This window comes from Symsagittifera roscoffensis, chromosome 4, assembly GCF_963678635.1.
Source record: "Symsagittifera roscoffensis chromosome 4, txSymRosc1.1, whole genome shotgun sequence".
NCBI lineage: Eukaryota > Metazoa > Xenacoelomorpha > Acoela > Convolutidae > Symsagittifera > Symsagittifera roscoffensis.
In genome coordinates this window covers 74,421,614-74,444,896 of record NC_087065.1, presented here as the reverse complement: position 1 = coordinate 74,444,896, position 23,283 = coordinate 74,421,614, and the positions used below count along the sequence as shown (strand labels likewise).

The following is a 23,283-nucleotide window of genomic DNA, read 5'->3' as shown; positions in this document are numbered from 1 at the left end:
TTTAACTCTTCCTTCCTACAATGCCCCCCAATAAACTCCCAGCTGTACTCGTGAATAATTAGTTTGTTGCTTAGCGAAATGACATCTCTACGAAGACTTAAGTTAAGTGAATTGTCTTAAGTTATTTTCACAGAAAAAATATCTCTGCTGTCTCTTCAACCGAACGGAATCGACCTCGAAAGTTCGCTGATTGGAAACTAACTCTGACTTTCGAGCTCAATATTTGAGGGCGAGTTCTCAGCAAAACAAATAAGCAACCAAAGAAAAACGGAAGTCTTGATCATGGGTAACAATTGGTGGTTCTACTTCAACGTTTTACATTTCTAAAGAGCTTTTTACTTTGAGAAAAATTGGTTCCTTTTGTGCCCAAACGGGACCAAAAAATTGGCCCCAAAAGGTACCAAAAAATAAATGACCAAAACTGGACATTTAATATTTTGCTTCCAATAGTCACCATCATTTTCCAGCTGTTTACAAATTTGGTGAAAAATGTGGCCGAGGAGCACCAGCATGTTGTTTTTTTTTTGAGATGGTTGATGCCAAAAAACAACGGATGTTTTTGGCTGTTCTTGTTCTTAATTTGGTACAGTTCCAATGAGTTTGACGGAAAAATATAATTAAAAATATCTGCGAATCAAAAAGATCTGGATTTTAAATCTCTAGAATATCTGGTAAAAAAAATCAAAATATCTGCGAATATATTAATTTGCTGAATTTATGAGAAAAATTGTGTGATTTGTAAGAGGTAAGCAGTTTCGTACTAATGCAGATCTTTCTCGACTTATCAACATTTATGACCCTTTTTATACATGAAATCTGATTTTTAGGGGATTGTAATCGATTATATTCAGCAACCAAAAGTTCATTATATTTCTTTATAATCGACTATAGTCCATTTTTGTTCACAATAACCGATTATTTTTTGTTCATAAAACTCGTGAAAACCGATAAATTTTGCAAATGTAAAATGATAACTCTATTTTTGCAGCATTCTTCAAAACTAAAACCCGAACGAACAAGTTCATACCTGTGTACAACCTTCCACCCCCCCCCCCCCCCGTTTCAACGAAGGGGGGGGGTTGTAAGCAAGCAGTTTTTGCAGCATTCTTCAAAACTAAAACCCGAACGAACAAGTTCATACCTGTGTACAACCCCCCCCCCCCCCCCCCCCCCACGTTTCACATGCGCCTCTTCTTTCACGCCACGCCCCTCACTCGTTCCAACCCGCCACCCCACACACACATCCTTCCAATTTCGCCCACACCCCTCCCTCCCCCACACACCCTTCCACCTCTCCCAACACCCCATCTTCGCCCTTTCACTATTAAACCATCCCTCAGTTTAACACCCCCAAGACTTTAACTTCCTCCGTGAGGGGGTGTAGAGTTAAACTTCGGGTATGGGCGTTACGTGCAGTAAATTAACCCCTGGCTTAAAAGGAAGCTTAAAAAAGATGGGGACAAGGATGGAAGTATTTTATATAATGGAGTGTAATAAAAAGTGTAACAAAATTCGAGAAACTAAAAATTTGCATACGAAAATATTAGGAAAAAAAGTTGAAAACGGCTTAAAACTTAAATGTCATTTTTGCAATTTTATTATAAAACGTGTGCCAAGCCAGAAGCAACTGCCAAATTGTAAAACACTACACTCTCTTTGAAGAATATAGACATTTTTTAAAAACTTCATAAGCCACTATGATCAATTAAAATCGATTAAAATGCATTTTATTGATATGACAAAAAATTGATTAGAATCCATTTTTAATAGTTTATACTCAATTTTTTTTTTTTGCTTTTTTGTGATGATCAAAAAAACCGAATAAAAATGTTTATTATATAATATCCATGAAATTTCAGTGCCAGCTTCTATGAAGAAGAAAATTTTAGTTTATAAAACTAGTAATTACAACAACAACGATGAGCCAGTCAGGGCTCAGTAAAAGTCAATTGGGGATAAAATGCCAATTAGCGGAAAGTTTTGTCAATTAATTGGATTAACAATCCTGGTTATGTCAATTAATTAATCAATTGCAATTAATTGTTTTCGTTCATGGCTTTTGCTACATCATTCTTTGAACAAAATTTTTGGTTGACGTTCAGAAAAAGCTGCATTTCGAGGTTCATTGGCAGCAGACTCTGTCTGAGGTCGTTGAATGCAAATCCGGCTTAGCTAAAAAAAATCGCTCGAAAAATCGAACAATTTACAGAGCTGCTCAATTGACCTGATTTTGACTTAAAATTGTATAGCGTGCCACCCAACTAAAAACACCCAGCTAATTGCAATTAATTGACCTTCGTTGTCAATTGACACTTATTGAAAGAAAAGTAATGTCAAGTAATTGTCTCCACATAATTGCAATTAGTTGGTCACCAACTGACTTTTACTAAGCCCTGGAGCCGGTAGAATGGCAAAAACGTTATCATTAAATAACAGTTGGAAAAAAAATCTGATATATAGATGCAATTATAAAATCATTTTTTAAAAGGAATTTAGGGTGTTTTAACATCAGGAGTAGACCCTATTTTCAGTGACTCCTCCAATCAGTGACTATTTTGCCATACTATCTGCCGTTCCTGCTCGACAAAAACTTATTTGTAATAAAACTGAGCAGAGTGCAAACAAGTCTGCTAGTATCAGGGTGCCTTATCAGAGCTCAATGTGATCAGACTGCTCTTCAAAATTTATAGAGGACGGTTCGAGCAAAAACAATTTATAAATTTCAAAAAAAAAATGGAAATTTAAAAAAAATGGATTAGTTCTTTCATGAAAATCATCCCCCACAAGTTGGTTGAAGTACAAAAAGATATATTCAGCAAACAGTATTTAAATTGTTCTAGCCTTTATTTCATTCGGAGTGATTTTGAAGCCAGATAAGGTAGCCGCTTATGTGTTAACAGCTTGAAATATATAGCAGAAAATGTATATCATAGGTAGACCAAAGTGGCAATTTTTTAACCCGCATAACTTCGTACAAAAAGATCACAGATTTTTTTTAGGATTTGAGCTCGTATCATTTAAAGTCTATATGAAATCTCATCAGAAATGATTACCCGGGTTAACAAAAGCCCCAAATCATACATTGACAAACAATTGAAAATTTCTTATTCTACAATTTCCCACAAGCAAAAGTGACCAGAAAATTACATGAAACCTCTATGATGTTTTTATATATGATTATTGTATGTTTTATAGCAATTTTCTGAAAATCAATTTTGTATTATATAATGTTTTTCATACATGTAATTTGTATGACAAGCATTGTTTTGTTTTTAAGAACAACGAAAACCAAAACTTTTTCATGCTAAAATTCAGAGATACAGTAAGTGGTTTCGATGGCACAGATAACCTAAGTTTGATGACTTGCCAATAAAAACCAGTGTTTTGGCTCTCGCATTGCATTAGCTAAGAAAAAAACGTACAAGTAGAAATCGTAAAATCTACTCTGCCTGAAAAAAAAATAAATGAAATTTAAAAAAAAAACACTAACTTTGGCTCGACGAAAAACAATTCATTGTGATTTTAGATAATTTGTGTAGCAACTTTAACCAGGACTGCAATATAGACTAAAAGTTTTTAATTTTAAAGATGACTTTTTGTAAAAATTTGCTCAAGAGCACAGGTATTGTTTTTAATCGTGGCTTTTCCAGGTATATCATATCATCCTAGCTTGGAAAATCAAACTCTTCATTTTCGTGTATTTTATTTGCTCTGCTAATTTTTCTCGGATGCCGTTTTCTCAGAAGATTGAGACCCTCAGCACCCAAAAGGTCCCTTGTTAGGTGTCGTTTTAAGACACGCATCTTTCGTCGGAGAGTCATAAAATATAGCTGAAGGTCCCTCGGGCGACAGTAGTCAATTAAATTAAACCTTGCATTTATAGTATGATAGGACGATTAGTGACTTGGCCTTTAGCTTCCTTCAGGTCTACCACAGCCTGACCAATTTCGGCTGCAAAGTGGTACCACGTGAGTTAAGTTATATTGGTTAACTCATAGAGTAATTTCGGATAGGGTACATCGTCTGCTCGTCACGCTAATTTATTTTCGGCCGGATAGATTCGTGCAACTTCTTAGTCTAATACCGATCTTAATCTTACTCTTATATCTCCAAGTCTCAATAGATCTAGTGTATACTGGTTTATGTGAGTTAGTTCTTGGAGTTTATCTAGAAGGAGAACAACTGTGTTCTAAGTTTCATTTAAATTGTAATTTTACTAATAGTTTTACTAAGTTTTACTAAAAAATCCATCGTTGATATTCAAAATGTTTTTTAGGTTCAAATGACTAATTTAATATTTCTTAGGCTTTTTACCGTTACAGCTGTTCTATGCGAACTCTACTATTCAAATACAAACACAGTGTGGGGGTTATATTTTTGTCACAATGCTGTCGGGACTCATTGATAAGAAGACCAAAAGCTATACTTCTGAATGAAAGTGAAAAATGCATTTTAAAAGTATGAACATAATCATAACCATGAAGCAAGACTTTACGACTTATGTTCTCAACTAATACGATAGTTATCGTAATTGCACGCAAAAATCATTTTTGAAAGTAATAATGAAATTATAAAAAGTAAAACAATTTTTTCGGAGGCTTTTGTAAATCATTTTTTTTGTGATGCAATTTTTCCGGAGGTTTCTTGGCAGGGTACACCGTCTGCTCGTCACGCTATCTTATTTTCGGCCGGATAGATTCGTGCAACTTCTTAGTCTAATACCGATCCTAATCTTACTCTTATATCTACTAGTCTCAGGCTGTTTAACTAGTCTCTGCTAGGCTCAATAGATCTAGAGTATACTGGCTTATTGCGACTGCTGAAGTTCTCTTGGAGAGGTAACTAATTTCCAAGTTAAATTCAAATCTCTCTGGTGCTGAAATTACAAGTAGTTTCAGCACTTACAAATAAGTGGGTTGTTAGTTGGATGGATTATGATTGGTTAATATTAAACATTTTACAGTGGTAAAATATCTAATTTATCCAATAATAAAATGTAGTTTAGATCAGGTTCCATTTTGCTCTAGAGTTATGCCAATTATCAAAAACAATCACAAAACTGGTTATGAAAGTGTTAAAGACTTTTTTAAAAAGTAGAACTTCGTGATGCAATTTTTTCGGAGGTGTTTTACAAAAGGTATTGCTCGTGCTCAAATAAAACTAATTTTTTTTAATCCGCTCGTAAGTTTTACAGTTAACCGTTTTTACAGATAAAATTTGTAAACTTTGTAAACTGCGTAAATTCAAAAATTAAAATAGTATTTTAACAGGTAAAAATGAATTTTTTCGTAAGTTCTCTAAAAATTAACAATTTTTTATTCCGACGGAGATGGTGGTTCCTTTTCTACTGAAATATTTTTCAATTTCGTTGTTTAAGGGAAACGTTTTCAAACAAAAACGCTTCTGCTTGTGGGTTCCAGCCAGGGAACGCATGTTATCTTGGTTCTTGTTAAACTATCATGTTATCAGAACTGAAAATTGCTCACTATAAGCAAATAATTTGGAGCTTAAGCTACAAAGTTCAAGACATTGATCTGGGCTTTATCGGACAGGGAAAGTGGCATTGACTTGATTCTTCCATATATATTAGGACCCGGGACTAAATCTCCCATAGAGCTCATTATCCTAAAAAAGGCCCTGGACAAAAGCCTCCTCAAAGTAAATCTCGCAGAGGAAAAAAAGCCCCTTGTTGAAACTATTTTGACCTAAGAAATTCAATTTTTAGCAGACCTAATGGGTTGCAATTCCACATGCGCATGGATGCAAAATTTGTATCAAATTTTGCTTTTTTGGGGCTCTCACAACCCAACAAGACTGCTCGCTTCATGACAAAGCAGATAATGTCCACGACAAAGCAGTGTCTTCAATATCCGATATAGTTTTGACAAATGAATCATAAGCTTTTTTAAGACAAATAAAACAAAGTTTGGACTGTTTTTTTTGCCAAACATTGCGAGGCCAAACTGTGCATTCTGTGGAACCGCAACATTGCTACTTTTCTTTCATCGTCTCAGCTGTTTTGGATTCCAAAAACAAATTCCAAAAACATTGTATCGCTCGAATCGCTCCAGAAAAAGACGAATTTTCCAAATCCGCAACTGTATTTAGGGAATCCAGAACAGTTTGTGGAATCCACATACAATGATGAAACATTTATATTGCTAAATTGAGCTGTTGCGGAATCCACAACTATAAGTGGAATCCGCAAATTGTAAACACTAGATGAAAATTCCATTTTGTCAAATATTTATGCTAATTTTTGAGGCCCGTTGAAACCACATATCCCATCATGAAGAGCAAATGGTCTGAAAAACATGTTAGAAGAATCTCAGCGCTAATCGGATCAGATGAAAAAGTACCCATGGCAACTCCAAATTATGAAACCAATTTGGGTGCACCCAAACAGGGGCTGATACAGCAGCCAGGAGGGGCTGGAAGCCGGGATTTGACTGACTGACCAAACTGGGTCCCATTTAGTACTATTCTGCAAAAATTAGTCTTGATTAAATTTTTTTTTGCCTTTGGCGCCAATATAGGATGAATAGACCGTACACGCCAATAAAAAAATAATTGTGTGTCACAAAATTTCCAAAGTGTTTAAAATGTCTTTTTTGGGCTGTTTGATGTTGAAAAATTTTTCTGCACTACTGAAAACTTTGACAAAATTGCGTCTCTATGTCGTTTTGGGAAGAGTCGAAAAAATTACTTTGATGGACTATAATTTTTTTTGAAAATCCTCGAGACATTTTTATATCCGCCCCTTACAATCAGCCATTTAGAGGTGCCATTTTATTGAAATTGGGCGTCACATATGATTATCAATTGAATCCAAATATCATAATTATCGTTTTTCGTTTTTTTTTGAAAGTAGCGATCTTTAAATAGTACAAATGGGAACTTTTGGGCGATCAAAAGCTACTAGGTGATGGAAAATGATTGCGGTTTAATATAAATCTTCAAATCGAATGAATCTGACGCATTAAAGCTAAGTGCGAATATTCGTAGTTTCAGTGAGCTTTTTACCATTGTCATTAAATGATTGTACATTACAAAACTAAAAAAAATCCATCTTAAAATGTTTTTTAGGTTCAAATGACTAATTTAATATTTTTTAGGCTTTTTACCGTTACAGCTGTTCTATGCGAACTCTACTATTCAAATACAAACACAGTGTGGGGGTTATATTTTTGTCACAATGCTGTCGGGATTCATTGATAAGAAGACCAAAAGCTATACTTCTGAATGAAAGTGAAAAATGCAACTTAAAAGTATAAACATAATCATAACCATGAAGCAAGACTTTACGACTTATGTTCTCAACTAATATGATAATTATCGTAAATGCACCCAAAAATCATTTTGAAAGTAATAATGAAAATATAAAAAGAAAAACAATTTTTTCGGAGGCTTTTGTAAAACATATTTTTTTTGTGATGCAAATTTTCCGGAGGTTTCTTGGCAAGGGTACACCGTCTGCTCGTCACGCTATCTTATTTTCGGCCGGATCGATTCGTGCATCTTTTTAGTCTAATACCGATCCTAATCTTACTCTTATATCTACTAGTCTCAGGGTGTTTAACTAGTCTCTGCTAGGCTCTAGATCTAGAGTATACTGGCTTACTGCGACTGCCGAAGTTCTCTTGGAGAGGTAACCAATTTCTAAGTTAAATTCAAATCTCTCTGGTGCTGAAATTACAAGTAATTTCAGCACTTACAAATAAATGGGTTGTTAGTTGGATGGATTATGATTGGTTAATATTAAATATTTTACAGCGGTAAAATATCTAATTTATCCAATAAAAAAATGTAGTTTAGATCAGGTTCCACCCATCCGGGGTTTACAGAGTTTTTAGATTTATCTTTCTTTCTGTAATTGAAGGATGGATGATGAACGTGGGTATTTGGCGAACATCATTTTCTTATACGGTTCCTCTTGAAGAAGAACGTTCCAGGACGCTGGAATTAAGGATAGGAAATTGTTATCTTGTCATTCGACAACGACTGTGATCCCCAATGAAATCAATCCGATTTCAAAATGGTTCGCAATGCCAGATTTTTCTGTATAAGTAAAGAAATGTTTCGTGTGCAGCCTCGTCTGGGAATGGCGTGAAAATCGTGTTTGGAAGGGATGCCTTGTAACTCGGATCTGTACGTATACTTGAACATCGAGGTGGTCATTGGTCTAGTTCAATGAAGTCCTTTTCTGCGAAATCAGGTCGTACTCTAAATCCTTTGAGTCGTGATTGTGGACGGCATGTCGGTTGTGTTTAGCCATTCTTTTGTTTGAATGTGATGGGGTTGTCTAGTCTTTGGATGTTCGTCTTTGTTGTTGTGCATGATCTATATACTGCGTAGTATGATTTACATTTTATAAATTTTTGTTAATTTGGTTTTTAATCTTGATCTTAGTTAGTTGTTTTTACAAAATGGTTTTGTTTTAGTTCAGTTATTTTGAAGAGTTACTCACCCTTGAGTACCTCTTAGTAAAACTTAAAGTGTGGTCACAAAGCGTGGGTGTAGCGTGGTGGGTTAGGCCGGCTATAAGCATGCTCAGGACGTCCTTCTCTGGTGGGTTGGACCAAGAGTGGGAGTATAGTTTCATGCTGTTTCTTTGAAAGGTCCTGTTATGTGATAAATTTTTATGTTGGTTTTTTCTGGTCTTTCTTATGTTACTTTGGTTGTGCCCTTTTCTCAAAAATCATATTGTTTTTGGTTTGGGTTTGTCTTACGACTTTTTTGTGTTTTTTTGTTCTTTCTTAGACTTTATAATTGTCTTTTTTGATTATTTGTTGATTACTTGTTTGGGTACCGTTGGTTTTCTTTTCTTAGTCATGCTGTTATTTTATGATTTGTGGTGTTTAGTAATCTGCGTTGGTTAGTTTGGTTTAGTATATAATTCCTTTCCAACCGTGTTAAAGAAAAGTTTAAAACTTGTTAATGCTTCTTAGAGTTGTTGTTAGGGAAAACTTGAAACACAAAATCATTATTTAAACTATTCTTCGTGGGCGAGCTGGGCGAGTTTGGATTGAATTCTTGTGCGAATGAATGAAAATATTAAAAGAGTTAGTACTGCTTTCTCATTTCATGAATTTATTGCATCGAAATTGAATTTTACTGCTTTTTGGGGAGTTTAAAATTATAAATTTTCATCGTATCTAATTTTACTGCTTTTTGGGGAACTAAGTTATAAATTAAATGACTACATTGGGTATGAATTTTACGACATTATTTAGTGCGAAAGATTGAAGAGTTTTAATATAATTTAACAAATGTATTTTTATTTGTCTTTTTTCTGTTTTGTAGATGATTGTGGTGTGAAGACTAAAAGAATGAATTAAACATTGATAGAAAATGGTTAGTACAAATTTAAATTTATTAGTTAAAAGTATTTTAATTCATATTTACCTTATTCATCTGGGAAAAAACCATGTGGGAAGATGTCGTGAATTAAGTCTGATGTTGTTAATAACTTGGCTAGTATGCGTATGACATTTTTAGTTTGTAGCAGTGGCCAAAGCAATTGAAGTGCGTTGATGGTGTTTAGTTCTTCTGTGTGTACTGTGAACTCATAAGGTGTGTATTGAATTAGGTTGTAAATTTTATGATTATATTTAGTATTATGAATAAATTCTACAATGGGGATTTCGATAGGTTGTATGAATTCATGCGGTACAATGAAGGGTCTTGATTCTTCATCATTGAAGGTCTTCGTGATGGGACAGAACATATACATTTGGGTAACTGGGTCGTAGTTGCGGAGGATGCCGTGGAGGTTAGTATTTTTAAGGCAATATGTAAAAGTAAGAAAAAATGGTGACGTGTCTTTTGAGTTAATAAACTGAAAACGATGGTGGGGTTGTCTTGATGGTGTGTGTAAATCAAAATGGTTTTGTATAGAACGATAATATGTGTAAGTGTGCGTTTGTTTAGTGCATAACATTATATCGTGGGAACAGTGCAAATCGCGTTCCTGTGGTGAAAGAAAGTGAAAGGTTAGTGAAAATAACTGAAATTTATCATAGAAGCTTTCATATGCTTGTATGTCAACTAGTGCTTCCGAAATTATATGATCGTGCTTTTTATCAAAAATATTAAGTGTAAATAAGTATGGTGTTTTAATTTTAAAAAATCGGTTAGTTGCGGGTTTGCAAAGCGGTCTTCGTCTAAAAATTGATCTTGGTTAGGACGGATGATATTATGATCGTAGTATTCTATTGAGAAATCATTAGCTCGGGGTGCGGTGAATGTTTTTTATAGTTTTTTATATCCAACGTAAGTAAATTGTCGAGGTGTTAATGATGTGGTGAGTTTATATAGTATATTTTTGTTTTTCTCGATATTTTCATTAGTGTTAGTTAGGGGTAGACAAAGGGGGTTAGTATAATTGTAGTAAGCTGTCCAATGAAATGTTGGCATTAAAACGTGCTCATCAACAACATTTCGTGTTTCATTAGCAATGGTAGAAGTATTTAGGGTTTATTGTGGAAATAAGGGTAGGGTTATTTCAAGAAAATTTTTTGTTTTTGTGTGTTCTGATTGGTTGATATATTCTCTGGGCTGTTCCGGGTTTGGTTGGAAATGGGTGATTTGGGAATTTTCGTTTAAAAGTGCGGTAAGATCGGTTAGTGCTGGTAGGTGTTTCGGTGGATGTGGATGATTGAGCTAATGATGGAGTGTAAGCTGAAGAGGGTGTAGGAGTTGGTGGATTTGATGATAGTTGATGTATTGTAAGAGTGTGGGGTTGTGTTAATTGTTGTTGTAGTGTAATAAAATTGTCAAGTTCTTCGGAAATTTGAATGTTATCTGTGGAGTAATTATGTGATCTGTCGGAATTAAATGGAGAATACGCTGGGGTTACTTGGGAAGAGTAAGAAGGAGTGGAAAGGGATGGAAGTGGATGACTGGTTTGGATGGGTCGAAAGAGGGGTTTTGAAAAAATTGAAGAGTTGGTCTGGGTATGGGTAGAGGGAGATGGTTCGGAGTGTGCGAATTCGTCGGTAGTTTCTACATCGGAGTTGTTAAATTGTGAGATGGTATGAAAAACTGAAATATCTGAGTTAGTATCAGAATTCATGCTTGATGGCATATATTATTAACTGGATAATCGGATGGCGGGCAAGCAAAAAATGGGATAATTGGGATTTGAGTTTGGAGGTTGGCTGGGTAGGAATTTGAGCGATGGAGGGATCCAAGTTGTCGGCTCATCGTGGGCTAAAACAATGATCATTTTGAGACTGAAAAATGGTGATATGAGGTTGTTCAAAAATTTGTTTATATGTATTATCATTTTGTGAATGATGTCTCATTATGTGTTGAATGGGACTCTGTGTTGTATTTGGTCTAAAACTTGGATTATTTGTGATTGCTAGGTTTTCGAAAGTTTCGGGGAACTAATGATAATGGATGGTTTTGTGGTAGGGGTGGTATCTGTGGTGCTGTAGGTGTTGTATCGACATTTTTATGTTCTTCGTCATATGTGTTGTGTCTTGTGGATATTTTTGTATTATATTCTTTTATTCGTGCATCTAGAAATCTTTTATGGATTGATGATGAAAAAATTCCAAAAAATCCTGCAAATAGTATGTGCTACAATTGCTTGACGATTTACTTGTGCGTGTATAGCGCATGTGTTATAGATTCCTTTTAACAGTGAGAAAAGAAATCCTATAAAATTAAACATAGCGTATAAGATAGTTAATTTTTCTAAGATGTAATAGGTCCATCCTAGAAAGGCGAGAATTTCGTTTTTTAAGGCTACAAAACTGAAAACTCTTATGGGTGAAATATCTTGTGGTCTGTATTTTTCACCGTTTAAATATATGTAATCTTTGATATCCTTAAAATATCCGCTGTAGTCTTGTGTATAAAAGTCTGCAAATCCCGCGGTTTCGGCAAGTTTTCTCAAATTCTGGTCAATTGATTGTCGTTGTATTGTGTCCATTTGTGTTAGTAATTCTTGAAATTGTCTAATGTGGTGTTGTATATCAGATTTAGAATATATTCCAATTGATTGTAAATCAATATTTGGGTTACGAGCGATAGCTTTGATGCTTTCGGTTGAAAACTTTTTGAGTGGTTGCATTAATGTAGGATACGGTGTAAATAGGTAGTATTTATCTTCGTCAGGGTTTAATTGTACAACATTGTGGCTATTTTCTGATCCACATGGGACAGCGGTATCCCAAAAACATGTTCGTCTTGAAAGTGTGTCGACAAAATGTACTTTATTTTTGTAGAATATGGGGATTTTTTTTAAAACAACGTTTATCTTCAAAAATATATAATGTTGATACTTTTTGGTGCAAGTAAAAAACCATAAAATGTTTCCTTCATAATCAAGATCGTTTGATCTATTTCCTGATAATAAATATGCTGCGTAAGGTATTTTTAATACTGCTAATGCGAGTGATTGAGTGATTTTTGTTCTTTCTAATTCGCATAGTTGATGAAGTGTTTCTAATTCAGAAAGTGACATTTCTTGGAAAATTCTACTAATTGTGTAGTCTAATTTCATATCTAAGTGATTATTTTAATGAATATTACCAAAGTAGAAGCTATTCATTAGTGACATATCTTGTAAAGGTGTGCTTTCACTATCGTATGGTTTTAGCTTTCCACCAGGGTCAAATTTTATTTTTCCAGTGGTCATGTCGAAACCTTTTTCGTATTCGACAAGTATTTCAGAGTATTGTGTTTTATAAAGTGGATTGCTATAATTACATGCAAATTCTGTTTCGTGATAGATTTGAAAACGTGTCAATTTATTTTCTATATCATGAATGTTTTTGAAATCATTGCTTTGTTTGCGACACGGGTTCACTTGTTCGTTGTTCAATTGTTGCTTGGGTTCTTGTTGTAGGGTCACAATAACTTTGATCATTTTTGCAAGGTAGTCTAATTCCTTGATAGATCATGGTGTTATCAGTTATATCTCGTGTGAGTTGTATTTTTTCAAGTTGTATTTTCCAATCAAAAAACATTATTTCTTGATATCCTTTATTTTTAGTATCTGCTTTGCAGTTTGAGGGATTATTTATTCCAATGTGTGGTATCCAGTGTTTATCGTGTATATCATAATTTAATCGTCCGTGTGCGCCATTATATGGGTATTTTTTGTCTAATTGAATATGCCCTTGATATCGTTCAAGTTCTGCTTGATGTACAGAATTGGCAAAGACTTGAAAATTTACTAATTTTTTGTCTGTGTTTTTATTTCTTGTTAAATTTAGTCTGAGTAAATCATTTTTACAATCGTCGGGGTTGAGATATAAAAGTCTTTCTATGTTACTCTGGTAAAATGATTCGTGATCAAGTCGGTTTTTATTTCCGTTGGAAACTTGTGAACAGTGTACTTTCTTTTCGGAAAATGTTGCTGTAAACTTGTATCCTGTGACTGTTGTTGCTCGGGCTTTTGATTACAATGTTGCTATTACATTTGTAGTTTCTAAAGCTTGTGGTTCTGTTTCGCATTGTAATACTTGATTTATTGCATTTGTGTAGTGTTTTTTGTTCGTTTTCTTCACAATCATAGTGTATTACTAATAAATCCTGAGGTCCTGTGCGAGGAGATGGATTTGTGTTTTGGTCGGAAAATATTGGAAAAAAGGATGTGTTGAAATGTGAATACTTTTAGAATATACATGTGTATGATAATCCGGAGTATGGGTTATAAATTGTTATGTATCCAATTGTGTTTTTTGTATGTCTATCGTATTCATATATTACTTCAGTTGTTATAAATGGTGGTGGTAGCGATTGAGCTGTTATATTTGGTGGATTTAATGGATAGGGGTTATGAACAATATTATTAAGTCTGATTGTGATTTCAAGTATTAATTGGAGACTGTTTTATTGAAGTATTTGAATGTTATGTTCTTGAATATCTTCGTGGATATCTTATCTATATTGTAATCTATTGAGTGCCCAACTGTGGAGTCGGTAACTTTCTTGATGTTGTCCAAATAATGGCGGAGGTGCTACGAATGTGTTCCAATCTAATCGTAGAGGGATATTTGATGATGAATGTTCTCGATATCTAGCGTCGAGGTTGTTTGGGAAATTTAAAGGAAAAATGTCAGTGAGATTTTAGCTTAATGATGGTGTTGACGTGAGTGATAGCGTTTCTGGTACTGATGATAGCGTTGTATCAGAAGAAATATCCATGGTTCATTTAGTATGTTCGGTTCACCTTGTTTATTTGAATCTGTTGTTCAATATGGTAGTCGTTTTGTGGGGTTGGGGGGTTAAAAGGATTTTCACGGATTTGTTCAAATGTTGGTGTTGAACATAGGTTGTCTGATGGTATATTTGATGTGCTATGTTGTGAAAGGAGTGTGGGGGTTTCTGGTAGTGTACTACTTGGAATTTCTGAAGTAGTTGGTGTTAGTGATTGGGGTATATCAAAATGAACTCTGGGGGTTTGAAAATTTCTATTTCTTCGCGGATGTAAAATTTGTCTATTTACTTCAACTGTATTTTGATTTTGACTAATATGTCTTATTCAATTTAAACCTTGTGGTAATGTGGGGTACAAATTATTTGTTGGTTCACTTAGGGATGCTTGTCGCTGAACCTGTTCTAGGGGTTTGGATAAGCGGGCGTGTCGTTCTTCAAAAGTGTACAAGTTATCTTGTAAAGAAATTCGTGTGGATGTTTGGGGGTTTTGGGTAGTTGTGGGTATGACTGGGTTTTCTTGGGAAGATGTCGGTGAAGACTGTTTTGTTGGTGGTTGGTTAGCAATTTTGGAAATGTGTCCGATTAATCTGTTTCTTAGTGGGAAGATTGATGTTTATTGTAATATTCTTCGATGAAAAGAATTAAAAGGATTGTCGCTAAGGCGAATGTGACTATTGCATTTTTTACACATTTGCACATTGTCATAATTAGGGATGATAAAAATGTGATGAAAATTACGATAAGTTAAAAAACATCTGTTCTACTACAAATTGTTCATATCATTTAAATAGACTTGGAATTATCGTACCTGTGAATTTGGTCAATGATTTGGGAAATTTGAAGATATATTTCAAATAGGGAGTAGAAAATTTGAAAAATTTTGCAAAAGATTATTAAAATGATTATAAAAGCTTCAAAAGTATCAAATAGAAATATGAACAAAAGTTTGAATAGTATGAAAAATTTTATTAAAAAAATTAAGATTGTATTTTTGAAGATATTGACTGATCGAGAGAAGAGCATTTAAGAAATGATTTCTTCGTCGAATATTTTTTGTTGTTTGAGGCGAGATTCAAGTGTGGTCGAGTTATTTATGGATTTTTTGACAAGTGGGTTGAGTTTTGTGAAAATTTGATGGGGGCTAAATTTATGGTGTTTGGGAGGTCTTCTTAGCTTTATTTTTATTTGTCGGGTGATCTAGGGTAATTTTGAATATTTGTACTTTGGGCCAAATGCATATGATCCTTTTTTACTTTAGGCTATTTTGCCATTTTTAATTGGAGGGTTTTTGAGGTCTGAGTTGGGAAAATATTGTTGATCTTTGCGTTATTAGATAGGGGAGGGTTATGATATTATGGTGGTATTTATTTTAGTTGTCAAGTTTGAGCGGTTTGCTTCTTTTTGACCTGGAGGTTTTTAAAGTTATAGTTATAGATATGCCTGGAGTTTAATATCTTTCGTCTAATAGGTTGGTGTTATAGTTATAGAAGGTGGCGGATTTAAGGGAATCCTATTGGCTAATTTTGAACTTGAATTGTTGCGCATTTGTCAGCATGTTATCTTGAAAATGTGAAAATTCAAAATGATTCAGAGGTGTACAAATTATGAACTTTAAAATCAAAGTTGTTTTTGAAATTCAACTTTCTTTAATATTTTCGATTGTGGGATGAATGTTTTGAAATTTTTACGTGGTTGATTTCTAACTCGTGATAATTCTCTGTGTTCTGATTTTTCTATTTGTTCTTGTGGTAAAATTTTTTCTATCATTTTCCAGTTTTTTTTTCTTTTTGAGGTATTTGTGGGTCTCGTGTTTTTGTGTTTTTATGAGTTGTGTTTTGTTTTTGATTCTGTTTATGATGAACGTCGTAATGTACAATTGTTTCTTGTTCTGTATGTGTATGTTTTGAATAAATTTTAAACCTGTAAAAGAATATAATTCGGTTAATTCGCCTAATGCGTATTCTTTTGGTTAGTAAGGTAATAAATTGTTTCGATGTTGAACAATTTCTTTTTTTGTTGAGTCTGTGAGTTTGTATGTTACTTCAGTGGGTTTGGCAATTATTTGGTATGATCCTTTTCGAAGTGGTTGTAATTTTTTGGAGACTCCTTTTTGTGTAATAAAATTAGGTATTAAGACAAATGTTCCAATTTTTGAATCTGTGGCTGGCATAAAACGTGAATTAGTTTGGCTGTTAACGTTTTGCCTTTGTAACAATTTCTTTGTTACTTTTTGGTAGATTTCATTGTGCTTTTTATCTCTATCTAAAATCCATTCTGTATGTGTGCCGGAGGCTAATTTGAGAATTTGTGGTGATGAAAATGATCTTCATCATATGTGTGTAATGGTAGATTATAGCATGTTGAATCTTTGAATAACCTTGTGCATTTTATAGGCGTTTGCTGTAAACAAAATTGGTTTTCTTGGCTTTTGATTAAAAAACATTTCATATGGTGACATTCCTAAGGTTATCGTGATTGTGAATTATATGATAAAGGAAATAATTTTACATCTGCTGTCCATTCTGTGTATCGTGTATCATTTCCATTACTGATACATCTAAGATACTCTTGTAATGAACGGCTCATACCTTCGACTAAACCGTTTTTCCAAGGTGCATGAGATGTACGTGGTTTATGTTTAACGTTGTATAAGTGGCATAGTGTGATAATTTCATTATTAATATATTCTGCGCCGTTGTCTGTAACTAGGATTTCGGTAATCCGATTTTAGCTATCCAGTGTTCGTAAAGTGTTGTGTAAGCGTAATAAGCCTTACAATTTGGTACTGGGTTGAGTGCTACATAGTGCGTAAATGCATCAACAATGACCATAATGTGGGGATTGCCTTCAGAGGAAACGTTGTCCTGTACAATTGTTTTTTGTTCTGTATGTGTATGGTTTTGAATAACTTTTAAACTTGTAGAAGAATATAATTGAGTTGAAGAATATAATTGAGTTAACTAGCGTAATGCGTATTCTTTCGGGTAGTAGGGTAATAGATTGTTACGATGTTGAAAAATTTCTTTTTTGGTTGAATCTGTGAGTTTATACGTTACGTCAGTGGGTTTGGCATTTATGTGGTATGGTCTTTTTTGAAGTGGTTGTAATTTTTTAGAGATTCCTTTTTGTGTATTGAAATTAGGTATTAAGACAAATGCTCCAATTTTTAAATCAGTGGCTGGCGTAAAGCGTGAATTAGCTTGGTTGTTAATGTTTTGCCTTTGTAACAATTTCATTGTTACTTTTTGGTAAATTTCATTGTGTTTTTATCTCTATTTAAAATCCGTTCGGTATGTGTGCCGGAGGCTAATTTAAGAATTTGTGGATGATGAAAATGATCTTCATCATGTGTGTGTAAAGGTAAGTTATAACAAATTGAATCTTTATTTGGTTGGCAATAACCTTGTGCATTTTTATGGGCATTTGCTGAAAACATAATTGGTTTTCGTGGCTTTTGACTAAAAACCATTTCATATGGTGACATTCCTAAGGTGGTCGTGATTGTGAATTATATGATAAAGGAAATAATTTTACATCTGCTGACCATTCTGTGTATCGTGTATCATTTCCATTAATGATACATCTTAGATATTCTTGTAATGAACGGTTCATACCTTCGACTAGACCGTTTGTCCAAGATGCATGAGATGTACGTGGCTTATGTTTGATGTTATATAAGTGAAAAGTGTGATGATTTCATTATTTATGAATTCTGTACCGTTGTCTATAACTAAGATTTCGGGTAATCTGAATTTAGCTATCCAAGGTTCGTAAAGTGTTGTGTAAGCATAGTAAGCATTACAATGTGGTACTGGGTTGAGTGCTACATAATGTGTGAATGCATCAAAAATGACCATAATGTAGGAATTTCCTTCAGAGGATGGTGAAATTGGTCCTTTTGTGTCGAATGAAATGCGATGGTTGAAGTATAAACTTTGTCCTTTAAAATCTTGTTTTTGTGCTATTTATTTTCCATTTGGATAGGGTTTGTTCAATTGACATATTATACAATCGTTGCATAATACTTTTATCCAATTTTTAAATCTGTGGCTAGCATAAAACGTGAATTAATTTGGCTGTTAATGTTTTGCCTTTGTACCAATTTCTTTGTTACTTTTTGGTAGATTTCATTGTGCTTTTTATCTCTATCTAAAATCCATTCTGCATGTGTGCCGGAGGCTAATTTGAGAATTTGTGGTGATGAAAACGATCTTCATCATGTGTGTGTAATGGTAGATTATAGCATATTGAATCTTTGAATAACCTTGTGCATTTTATAGGCGTTTGCTGTAAACAAAATTTGTTTTCTTGGCTTTTGATTAAAAAACATTTCATATGGTGACATTCCTAAAGCTTTCGTTATTTGTGAATTGTATGATAAGGGAAATTATTTTACATCTGCTGTCCATTCTGTGTATCGTGTATCATTTCCATTAATGATACATCTAAGATACTCTTGTAATGAACGGCTCATAGCTTCGACTAAACCGTTTGTCCAAGGTGCATGAGATGTACGTGGTTTATGTTTAACGTTGTATAAGTGGCATAGTGTGATAATTTCATTATTAATAAATTCTGCACCGTTGTCTGTAACTAGGATTTCGGTAATCCGAATTTAGCTATCCAGTGTTCGTAAAGTGTTGTGTAAGCGTAATAAGCCTTACAATTTGGTACTGGGTTGAGTGCTACATAGTGCGTAAATGCATCAACAATGACCATAATGTAGGAATTGCCTTCAGAGGAAACGTTGTCCTGTACAATTGTTTTTGTTCTGTATGCGTATGGTTTTGAATAATTTTTAGACTTGTAGAAGAATATAATTGAGTTGAAGAATATAATTGAGTTAACTAGCGTAATGCGTATTCTTTCGGGTAGTAGGGTAATAGATTCTTACGATGTTGAACAATTTCTTTTTTGGTTGAATCTGTGAGTTTATACGTTACGTCAGTGGGTTTGGCATTTATTTGGTATGGTCATTTTTGAAGTGGTTGTAATTTTTTAGAGATTCCTTTTTGTGTATTGAAATTAGGTATTAAGACGAATGCTCCAATTTTTAAATCAGTGGCTGGCGTAAAGCGTGAATTAGTTTGGTTGTTAATGTTTTGCCTTTGTAACAATTTCATTGTTACTTTTTGGTAAGTTTCATTGTGTTTTTATCTCTATTTAAAATCCATTCGGTATGTGTGCCGGAGGCTAATTTAAGAATTTGTGGATGATGAAAATGATCTTCATCATGTGTGTGTAAAGGTAAGTTATAACAAATTGAATCTTTATTTGGTTGGCAATAACCTTGTGCATTTTTATGGGCATTTGCTGAAAACATAATTGGTTTTCGTGGCTTTTGATTAAAAACCATTTCATATGGTGACATTCCTAAGGTTGTCGTGATTGTGAATTATATGATAAAGGAAATAATTTTACATCTGCTGACCATTCTGTGTATCGTGTATCATTTCCATTAATGATACATCTGAGATATTCTTGTAATGAACGGTTCATACCTTCGACTAGACCGTTTGTCCAAGGTGCATGAGATGTACGTGGCTTATGATTGTTGTTATATAAGTGACATAGTGTGATGATTTCGTTATTTTTGAATTCTGTACCGTTGTCTGTAACTAAGATTTCGGGTAATCCGATTTTAGCTATCCAAGGTTCGTAAAGTGTTGTGTAAGCATAGTAAGAATTACAATGTGGTACTGGGTTGAGTGCTACATAATGTGTGAATGCATCAAAAATGACCATAATGTAGGAATTTCCTTCAGAGGATGGTGAAATTGGTCCTTTTGTGTCGAATGAAATGCGATGGTTGAAATATGAACTTTGTCCTTTAAAATCTTGTTTTTGTGCTATTTATTTTTGATTTGGATAGGGTTTGTTCAATTGACATATTATACAATCGTTGCATAATACTTTTATCCAAATTGGTGCATTTGGGAAGTAAAAATTTTGAGTAAAGTTCGAGTATGTTTTTTCTGATCCTTAGTGTCTTTTTGTATTTTGTGTATGGGAGAGGAGATGTTAAAAGCTATTAGTATCATACTTAAAGGAAGACAGGGAACTTTAGAATCAACGAATTGATATTCTAAAAGATCTGTATTTTCATTAATTGTTGTGTTATTAAAATTTCGGAAATATCGGAGGAGTGTTTTATTTTCTAAAATTGTTGTATCTGCTTTTACGGGCTTAGTTTTGTTTTTGTGCCATGATTTTAGTTGTCTAATAACTGGGTCAAAATTTTGATATTGTTTTAAAAATTCAAGTGTAATTTTTTCTGTTGGTGGGAGAAAAATATTATCAATTTGTAGTTTTGATAGGGGAATTGTGTCAGGTGGGTCATGGAGGTTAAAAACTTGATATATTGTGTTTTTTGAATCTTTTGTTTGTGGTCCTGATAAAACTATTTTATCGATCAAAATTTCTTTTTCAAATAATGGAAAAAGGTTTTTTTTATGCGGTTGTTGTTTTATTTTTTTTGTTGAGTATTATTTCTTATCCGTTGTGAGTATGGAATTGGTTTAAAAATAGATGTACCTAATAAATCAATTACATAGTGATTATTTTGGCAATCTAAGTAAAGTGGGAAAAGTTGTAGATTGTTCATTTGTGATTGATCAATGTCAGTTTTTACTGCGTACTTGCATTCTAATCGGGGTGATGTTTCATCTTTTGCGAGATAGAATTTAATTTTTTTTTGGTTTTTAACTGTAGTTTTTCGCGTAAGTAGTTCAGGTGGCGTATTTCTACTTAATGTATCTGGTAATGCAAGGTTTTTTCCTGCTGTCCAAACTATATGTAAGTTTGGGAATTTCATTAAAACTAATTGAAATCTACAGACTCTATGATTAGGATTTGATTTTTGTGTGAAAAGAAATATAATTGGTTTATGATCTGTAAATAAAACTGTTGGGTGTTTTGATCCAAGTATCAGAAATTCGTATTCTGTAAGTGTGTAAGTTATAGCTGTACATTCTCTCATTAGAGTAGAGAGTCGTAGCTCGGCTTGTGTGAATAATCGTGAATTTGCTGATTTGAGATTCTTTTTATTTGTTCCACTATGTGATTGTAGTAATGCTGCGCCGATGCCAAAATTTGAAGCATCGCACATTGCATAGAATGGTTGGTTTGGATCTGGAATTGTGTTTGAAATTTGTTCTGTCAAAAGTTTTTTTAATTTCTTAAAATCGGGTTTGATGTTCAGTGGTCCATTCAAAATTATTTTATTGTCTGAGGATGTTATAGAAAGGTCATAAGTATAATTGCATTTTGAAAGCATATTTACTTAAGAAATTTAACATTCCAAGGAATTCTTGGATTTTCTTTTTATTTGTAGGTGGTTGAAGTTTTTGATTTGCATCAATGCGTGATTTTAATGGGGTGATAGTGTTTCGTTCAATATTATGTCCTAAAAATTTAACGCCTGTTAAGAAAAATGTGGTTCATCGGGGCTGCTTTCCGATTTTCGTTCTGAAGTATTTTGTGATATTGTTCCAAAACTGTAAACATTTCGTCTTTAGTTTGTGATTGCATGAAAACATCATCTAAATATGTGATTGCATTTTTCTTGAGTATTAGTGGTCTAAAAATTTTACTCATGAAAGCTGAAAAAGCTGCTGGTTCTATGGATATTCCATAGAACAATTGATTAAATACGTATTGTTGGTTTCCTATAACAAATTGTGTTAATCGACGTGATTGTTCATCTAGTGGAATTTGATTGTAAGCTTTTTTTCATGTCTGCGGTTGTGAAGTACTCACCATTTATCTTTGTTAAGATAACTTGTCTTGGTTCAATGGGCCAATTGCATTTTGATTCGTCAATTAGTGAATTGAGATATATAGCGTCTAAAACTATTTTTGGTGATTCACCTTTTGCTAGAATGATAACAGGGTTGATGAAGGTATTACCTTTTGGTTGTTCTTCTTTTTTTACTGGTGATATAATTTCTTATTGTTCTAAAATTTTAAGTAATCTATTCACCTTGTCGTGTAAGTGAATCGGTATTTTATTTGCTCTTTGTTTTTTGAAAACTGCGTCAAGTTTTAATGGAAGGTGTAGTGATGAACTAATTTTTCCTACGTCAAATTTGATGTTGCGTAGACTGATGAATATTTTATCAGTTGTTTAGCTAATTTGTCAAATTCATTTTGTGTTATTTGTGAATGTTGAAAATTAAACATTGTTAAAAATTTTTGTTGTTCTTTTGTGTAGTTTGTTATATTAAATGTTGGTTTAAAATATGGGGTTTTGTGAAGTAATCTGTATTTCTTTTTTCATTACTTATTATATTATTTATGGATAATTCTTCTTTAAGAATTGTTGATTGACAAATATCTAATAGTTGTAATATATTATTGACTCGATATGCTACTTCATTTATAGGTAATGTTGTAGCATTTGTTTCGCAATATCCTAAAAGTCCTAAAGGTAATGTTATTTGATATGGCATAATATTATACACGTGTAGTGAAATAATATCGGAAATTGTGTTTTTCAAGTATTTTATGGATGAGATTGTAATTTTGAAAAGTTTGTGAATGGGTTTAAATTCGAAACCTGACATGAAAAGTTGTTGTTTGTTTTGATTTTTGTCATACTGATGAACTTATTTTTTTGAAAAGTTATATACGTTTCCTGATAGTGGTTTCAAGTTTTTCCGTTCTTGATTATAAATGGAGTAAAGTTTTGAGAAAAATGATGGTTGTTTGTTTATCCTTTGAAAGAATGTTAAGGCTGTGTTTTTCGTTTTTTGTATATTTATCATTGATATAGATTTTACTATTTAAGATGTTGATTGTTGGTATATATTTAGTTATAAACGGTATGCCAATGATATTGTGTTTAATATCAGTAAAATGAAATGTTTGTTCGAATGGCTTGTTCAAAATCTTGTTTTGTTTCATTGTTCTTGTGGGAACAAGGAATAGTTAGATTTTTCCATAATTTACTAATGCTGATCCTTGTGCTGTTGCTAAATTACTAGATGTTTCAAGAGGTGTAAAATTTGGATGCATTGTTATGATTTCATTCCATGTGGGAATGTTAATGACATTTGATTCTGCTCCTGAGTCGATTAAAAAATCAATTTCAAGATCTGGCGAATGAAA

At 33.4% G+C, this 23,283-nt stretch overlaps 2 protein-coding genes across 3 annotated transcripts in view; one reads left to right on the top strand and one right to left on the bottom strand.

Annotated features, from left to right (window-relative positions):
- The window catches only part of LOC134844053 (UBX domain-containing protein 6-like), a 397,957-nt gene that overhangs the window by 224,138 nt on the left and 150,536 nt on the right, over nt 1–23,283 (bottom strand). The gene's annotated exons all lie outside the window — the stretch shown is intronic.
- Nucleotides 595–23,283, top strand: part of LOC134845051 (uncharacterized) — a 36,633-nt gene continuing 13,944 nt past the window's right edge. The window contains exon 1 of the mRNA XM_063861893.1: nt 595–745. The gene's annotated coding sequence lies outside the window, so the exon portion shown is untranslated. The remainder of the gene's footprint in view (nt 746–23,283) is intronic.